The sequence below is a fragment of the Triticum urartu genome, chromosome 3A, assembly GCF_056163025.1.
Source record: "Triticum urartu cultivar PI428250 chromosome 3A, HENAU_Tu73, whole genome shotgun sequence".
NCBI classification, from domain to species: Eukaryota; Viridiplantae; Streptophyta; class Magnoliopsida; order Poales; family Poaceae; genus Triticum; species Triticum urartu.
Genome location: NC_141875.1, coordinates 82,172,096 through 82,179,758, shown reverse-complemented (window position 1 = coordinate 82,179,758; position 7,663 = coordinate 82,172,096). Strand labels below are relative to the sequence as shown.

Below are 7,663 nucleotides of genomic sequence, written 5' to 3'. Positions count from 1 at the left end.
GGTGATAGAGTTGTACCCGGTTACCCATTGTCTCCTGATTCTCTGTCTGCCTCCTGGTTTTGACGCAGGAGTTTACCTGGACTGACAAACTGGTGTAGATTTTGTCTCTCACTTACAAAGTTCTTCTTGAGCACATAGTTCATGCTCTCACTTCGCTGTGTGGATGTCATTTTGCCGCAGAAAAATTCTTCGAAGTAGGCTGATATCCATCTCTCACGCTCATTCCACATGGCCACCATCGTGGCATCATCATGGAGGTTGTACTTATCCATCAGTCTTTTCCAGGCAGCCTCAAACTCAGTTGGCATGAGGGGCTAGTTGAGGATTGATGTGAATTCATCCTTAAAGTCTTCGTGCAGGTTATACAGGTGTGCGAGGTGTTCCCTATACTTCTTCATAATGTGCTAGCGGCACAGCTTGTGTATTGTGTTCTTGAAAGCATCTAGGATCGCTAAAGCCATTGCCGGGCACTGGTCTGGTAATGAGAAAAGAGACGTGGAGTGGTCAGCAGATGGTGGTGCATATATACAAATAGAACTGACACAACATTTTTACTGTGTTATTTTCCTTTTATTTTTTGGGGAGGGGGTGGTTGGGGGTGATTTTGGCGGTTTTACCTGTGAGGACGCATGTAGGAGCCTTCCCTCTCATGCACCTTAAAAATGTCTTGAACAGCCATCTGAATGAATCTGCATCCTCATCTCTTATCAGGGCGAAACCAAAGAATGTAGTCTGTAAGTGGTTGTTAGTACCGACAAACACCCCAAGTGGCATATGGTACTTGTTGGTCTTATATGTGGTGTCAAATATTACGCAGTCACCAAAGTCCTGATAGGCCCCTCGGTAGCTTGCGTTCGCCCAGAATATGTTCTTAACTCTGTCGGACTCATCGAGTTGCATGTCACAAAAGAATTCCCTGTTATAGCTTTCATCTCCCTAAAGAAGTTGACAGTCTTTAGGACATCATCCATCCTTGTTGAATTCTTTGCTTTCCTGCATATTAAAAGTCCATTCAAAAATGCATGTTGAACTGGCGCCAGGTCATGCGTTGCGTAATATGTTTGTACTGACAAAGGAAAAAAGACGGAGGCGGTTTATGGGAGGAGAACAAGTTTGTACTTACAGGTTAATCAGGTCTTTGGCATTCATTTCAAGGAAGTAGCTACCAGGGTCATCACCGCCCAGTATGCTCATGATTTTCGTGTGTTCAATGCCTTTGAACTGTAGGTACTTGACGTACTCCAAGATTGTTTTGTAGAAGTTTTTGTGGGAGTGCAAGAAGACAAGCATTTGCAGAGTGAGCTGTAGCATGTGGTTGTGTTCCCAGAGTATCTCTTTTACGACAAATGTTCCATCCTTTTCCTTCTTCAGCCTCATTTTAGCCCCGCAGTTAGTCCTGGCTGTCATTTTGTTCCGCTGTCTATTTGCTTCAAACACCTTCAATTCATAGGATCCATAGCACGTGCAATAAAGGTAAGCTCTGGTCTTAAACTTGGGGTCTTCCCTGACAGCAAAACCTGCGTGCTTCGCATAGACGTTGTAGAAGTTCTTTGTTTCTTCGAAAGTTTCAAAGCGCATCTCTAGTGTTGGCAGAACATAAGCTTCAATGTTAGGTGGCTGCACGCAATAGTGAGCAAACAAAAACGCAGTTATGAAAATGTTAGATGGGGTGGTCATAGTACCATGGTATGGACTATGCTTGTATGTTTTTTTCTATATGGATACTTACATGTGTGTAGCTCTGTGCTGCCTCCGGTGTTTGCTGTTCACCATGGTGTATGGGCGCGGGTGGTGTCACCCTTGGCACATGCAACCATGCATCTCTTGGAGGGAGCAATGTTGACGAAGATATCCGTCTCTCATTGTACGGCCGTCTCCCCTCAGGTTCGTTGTGAGGTTGCTCCTGTCTATATGGCTCATATCTTGTACTTTGAAACCTGCTAGAGCGGCCAAAATTTCTGTCTCTTTGGCATGGTCTTCTCGTCGCAACCGCTTTTGCAGCGCAGATGATTGATGTTGACGGAGCGACTGGTGGAAGCCTTGTCGCAACCCATCCACGGCTTCTTGTCCTTGGCTTTCTGCATGCGCTAGGGAAGGAAAACATTTGTTGTTGGGGATATTGTTGGCCTTGTTGCAACCCAGCAGTGACAAAGCTTGTATTCCCAGATATTGGTGTTTGCTGCATAGAAGAACCTGTCCGTGCTTCTGATGATTCCGGTGTATCTTGAAATCTGCCTGTATTGTTGAAGTATCCAGGTGGTATTTCTGGTGTTACCCAACCAGGCGGTGCCCCATATCTGCTTGGCTCATCAAACTCTTGTTGTGTGTGCTGCCTTGCATGCTTCTGCAATGACATTCAACAGTTTTGGGATTAATCTTTTCTGCATTTTTCTCATATACATGCTATGGGTAACATGTCATGCACTGAAGGCAATGTACAAGTTGAACTTGCATCGCTGACCGTTATTTAAACTTTGTTCTCTATTTTGTATCTGGTTTCCTTTTCAGTTGAACTGATGAACATACATGTTAAACATTGATGTACTGATGTACTGTTTTTTAGCACTATTTGTAAACTGAAGATTGAACTTCAGAGATGTATGGATATATATATAACTGATGCATGTCTTCTCTTTTGTTCATCTATAACTTATGCAACTACACTAGAAGTACTCCTAGTTTATGTATCATTGAACTTACTGTGTAACAAGTGTATATTTTTTTCAACAACATTCTTTCACTATTTCGAACTGACGCAACTACACGGCATGTACTATTAGAAATAACATCATACAACTTGCAGTGGTAGCTGAACCTTATATAAAGCCTAGTAGCTACTTGGATTGATGCATAAGTTTATGTTTTTTGGCTTTGAACTGAAGCTAGCATATTAGAGGTACTGACAGTAACCTCGACATCCAAATTGTGCATCAAGTGGCAGGGGTGTAATGAACTAATCAAGCATTTGGAATGCACTATCAGGTTCTTCTTCCTAGCAGGACTAATGAACTGATGTACTGACACAAACGTGGGAAGCAAACATTACCTCCAGTGGACTGACTTCTTCTTCTTCCTCTCGTGGGCGGCGTACTGGCATGTTCTTGGGGGGCGGCGCCATTGATGCAGCTCCTGCTTGTGGTGGACGTCTGGCGAAGAGGTCCGGGGAGGCAGCACCTTGCGGAGATCACTGCCCCGGAGAAGGAGCCCCGGTGACAGAGGGAGGCAGGAGGCGGGGATGACGGCCCCGTCGATGGATCCGTCGACGGAGGGAGGCAGGAGACGGGGATCGCGGACCTGTCAATGGATCCGGCGACAGAGAGAGGCAGAAGGCAGGGATCACGGCCCCATCGATGTATCCGGCGACGGAAGGAGGCAAGAGACGGCAGCGGATCCGTCGCCGGCCAGTCACGGCGCCACAGGCTCCCTCGCTCCGGCTGCCGCCTTCGCTCGCTCGCCCACGACGGCTGCCTCCGGCGGAAGAAGGCGGGTTGGGTTCGGGCTGGGTCGGGGGATTCTACGGTGGTCTGCGTGTTGCGCCTATATAGGGCGGGGAGTAACAGAATGATATTCTGTTACCGGTAACAGAATAGTCCAGCCCTATATATATAGTTATTCTGATGACACTTCCGCACTGCATGCTCAACGTGAGGGCACTGCACTTTCTTTAGCAAGAGCACTGCATTACAGAGACTAGTGAACTTCGCGTCGGAAAAACTGCGCGTGGTGTTTTTTTGATACTGTTTTCGCTCTAATTTTTTAACCGTTTATCGGAACGAGGCATGTAATATACCGTTGGAAAGCTACAGATTAGGCGCAACTTCGCCATGTTGAACACTTTTCGAGATTCCCCACGGTTTAAGAGCAGTTTCAAAAACGGTGCGACCCACAAAGGGTGGCAGCGAGCGTTTTTTCACATTTTTTCTAAACCGCTCGTCGGAATGAGGCAAATGATACACCGTTGGATAGATATCGTCGAGGCGCATCTTTTTCATAACTATTGTTTTCTCTAATTCATTACGATTTAAGAGCAGTTTCAAATTTACTAAATTACGGAATTTTGTTTTTCAAAAAAATTAAAATTTTCGGTACTGTTTTCGTTCTAGTTTTTTAACCGTTTGTCGAAACGAGGCGTGTAATATACCGTTGAAAAGCTATGGACGATGCGCAACTTTCATATGTTGAAATGTTTTTGAGATTCCTCACGGTTTTAAGTTAATTTTAAAAATTGTACGATGGACGACGAGTGACAGCGGCCGTTTTCACGAAATTTTTATAAATCGGTTGTAGAAATGATTCAAATGATACGCCGTTGGAAAGATATCGACGAGACGCAACTTTTTCATGTAGAACACTCTCTCTGATTCCTTGCGGTTTAAGAAAATTTTTGATTTTAACGAAATGCGAAGGCTCTGTTTTTTTGCAACACCAAATCGTCATGTGTACCACATCAGACAAAAACCGCACTGCTTTTTAGACTAAAAATCGCACTGCATCAGATGGAAGTGAACTTCATGGTTCCTTTTCTTAGACGAATTTTTTTCCCAAACAAGCACTAAAATCGACGTGCACACTTCATCAAACAGAAGAACAGTTTCATACTAAAAATCGCACTGCATCAAATGGTCAAGTAAACTTCATGATTTTTTTTCCCAAACAAGCAAGGTAAGTGTGCTTCACATCGGGCATAACTGAACCACAACACACTTGAAAACGCACTGCATCAGATGGTCAAGTAAATTTTATCTCGACTACATGGTCAATGTTGGTGAGTTGCATGAATGGGACGAGTGTATTGCATTTAAAAATTACATTTTGCATCAAAAGAATGTTACCTCCAACCAACATTCTTTGATTTCTTTTAACAAACAAACAGACCGCACAAAACAAAAACAATGTGCTGCATGACCGAGCTAAGCAAACTGCACGCGCACATTTTGTTTTGCGCCTTTGTCTATGGACGCCGATGATGCTCATAGACACATACATACATTCATTGTTTTACAGCCACCCACATACATACACACAAAATCTGCACTACCAGCCAGCAGAACTCCATTTGTGGGCCAGCCGATGTTGCGCATTTTTCACTTGAAGAAAGGTAAAGTAAAGCCACAAGAGACTGCAGTGCACGTTTTTCTGTACTTTGATGTTCGTCTTTCACCTGAAAAAAGGATAAAGTGAATAGTAAGAGAACAATGGACGGCAGTGCAGTTTGAATTTTTTTAAAGAACACAATCAGTGAACTGCATGTCAGTCGTTTGGTGCATGCAGAGGATCTTGGTGCTCTTCAACAAAATGTGCAAGGGATAAGAAAAAAGAATGAGCAAATGCCCACAACCATGTTCCATCTTTTACTGAAAAATAAAAGACTAGAAAGTATTGAACATATTACATATGGTCCCGGGATACATAGTGCTAGTGCAACATCACAAGAAGGAAAAATGTTAGAAGCTGTTGTGCACGGACCAATTAGTGTTAGAATCCAAAAGTTAATCCATGCACGGACACATGTAGTCTTAGAAGGTAAATTGAACAAGAGAACAACAGACACGGAATCCAAAACTTTTGGACTAAGGGACCTAATTGGTCTAGCAATATGCACAGACACTAATTGCCTTAGAATCCAAAATTTACCATTTTCCAAAAGTTAATTCAAAATTGGTCTTAGAAGCTGCTGTGCATGGACACTAATTGGTCTAGCAACATATCATCATAATTAAGGGACCTAATTCGTCTTAGAATCCAAAAGTTAGCATTTTCCAAACTAGGGAATCCTCTACTGAATGTTGTGGCAGAGGCGCTGTTGTGCACGGATGCTCGCTGGACAGCACATGCACGACACTAGCTAGATTACACATGCACGAGCTCTGCACCGCATGGCAAGTGTCTCTGAGTTGCATGCCATGGTCGACGGACTGCAGGGGAAGAGATGGCACTTGCCGGACTGCATGCGCACGAGCTCCGAACCGCATGGCGAGCATCTCTGAGCTGCATGGCCATGGTCGACCGACCAGAGGGGAAGACATGGCGCTCGCTGGACTGCACGCGTACGAGCCCTGAACCGCATGGCGAGCTTCTCCGAGCTGCACGACCATGACACCCACAAGCAGAGGATCTTGGTGCAGCAGCAACCAAGCAGAGGTCAAGGAGGAGAGGGATTCATACCATACAACACAGCAGAAACCTCCATGCCGTCACCATCACTCGGCCACCACCATCGCTCATCTTGTTGTTGCAAAAAATAGTAAACAATTTAACCTGCGTGTACTGGACGGAGGCGCTGCGCCGCTGCTGGACATACCGACATAGCATCACGCCGGGAGCCGAATTGCATTCCTGAGAATACCTTTGATTGCCTCGATTCTCAAGTTAATGGGAAATTGGAGCATTAAGGTATCATCGCTCCCAAGTTTGGCCAACGTGAGGAAATCACCTGCTAGAGAACGAGACAAGCTTGAAGCATGGTGTCTCACATCTGAAATATCAGTACAGTTCATCAGTGAAGTTACCTGCAGATGTCAGGTTGAGTTTTTTGCCTTTCAGAGTTGCCGTTGCGCCAACTATGGATGTCTACGACGGGATCCCACTACACGCGCGCCCGATGGAGGGCTGTGGCGCACACATGGACCGAACTGCAGGGCACCGAGTGGAATCTCGCTCGCTGGCCACCCATCCGCTCCCTCGATCGCATTGTGCGACGGATCTAGCGGCCGGGGACGCAATGTGAGGTGCGGGTGCTCACTTTTTGCCGCCCCATGTGTGGCCATGGCCTCGACCATTGACCTCGCGGTCAATGGCAAGGAAGGGGATGCAATCCTCTTTCTGGCGGTGGGGATGCAATCCAGTGTGCGAGGCAGAGAGGAGTGAGGTGGTGGCACTGCTAGTCGGGGGTGGGGGTGGGGGTGAGGGTACGACGGAGGCCGGCGGCGGAGAAGCTTGGGGCAGGGGCAAAGAAGCTTGGGGCAACGAGCACGGGGCAAGTCCGATCTGGAGTCCAGGGATGTGGGGAGGCCTGATCTGGTGGCGCTGGGATGCGGTGGCCGGAAGGTGTGACGCGGCTGCGGTAGAAGGTGGACGGGGGGTGGGTGGCCGGGGGAACGTGGCAACGACGCCGGTAGAAGGTGGATGGGGTCGGGGCGTGCTCGCGGCGGCCTGGGATGGTACTCCGGAGGCGGGGTTAGTAGGAGGTGGATGGGTGCCGGGCGGTGAGGCAGCGGCCTTGGGTGGTGATCCGGCAGCGACGCCGGTAGAAGGTGGACAGGGGCGGGGTGGGGCGGCGGCGGCCTGGGGTAGCGCTCCGGTAGAAGGTGGAGTGGGGATTTTTGCTGCGGTTCGATTCGCGAGACAGTACTCGGCTATTATCAGAACTAGTAAGTAGCCCGTGCTCTGCACGTTGAGAGGCATATAAAAACATATTCCATTCATTCGTTTTCAAAAGTCTATCTCATTTTTTTCCTTTTTTGCTTTGTAAGTCTTGTTTTTATTGTTCTCGGTCACCTTTTTAGATTTCGAGTCACGTTAAATCGTTGCATGCAAGAATTAAAAGAAAACTCACAAATGTATGTAGAAGTCTCTGGCCATTTAGTGGTCACACATGCATGCATTGCAGTTAATTCAAATTAACGTGTCGATGAACTCCATTCTTGAGGAAAATGAGTACGCT

At 46.6% G+C, this 7,663-nt stretch overlaps 1 long non-coding RNA gene across 2 annotated transcripts; it reads right to left on the bottom strand.

Annotated features, from left to right (window-relative positions):
- Positions 1–4,723: 4,723 nt before the first annotated feature.
- On the bottom strand, positions 4,724–7,352 carry LOC125543044 (uncharacterized). Of its 2 annotated transcripts, none has more exons than XR_007298241.2 (3): positions 6,510–7,352; positions 6,166–6,436; positions 4,724–5,161 (listed from the first exon to the last, which is right to left on the bottom strand). It is a non-coding gene; the product is annotated as an uncharacterized LOC125543044 (long non-coding RNA). The 2 variants fall into 2 exon arrangements; XR_007298240.2 differs by having other exon boundaries at positions 6,166–6,433.
- Between the last annotated feature and the right edge of the window lie 311 nt (positions 7,353–7,663).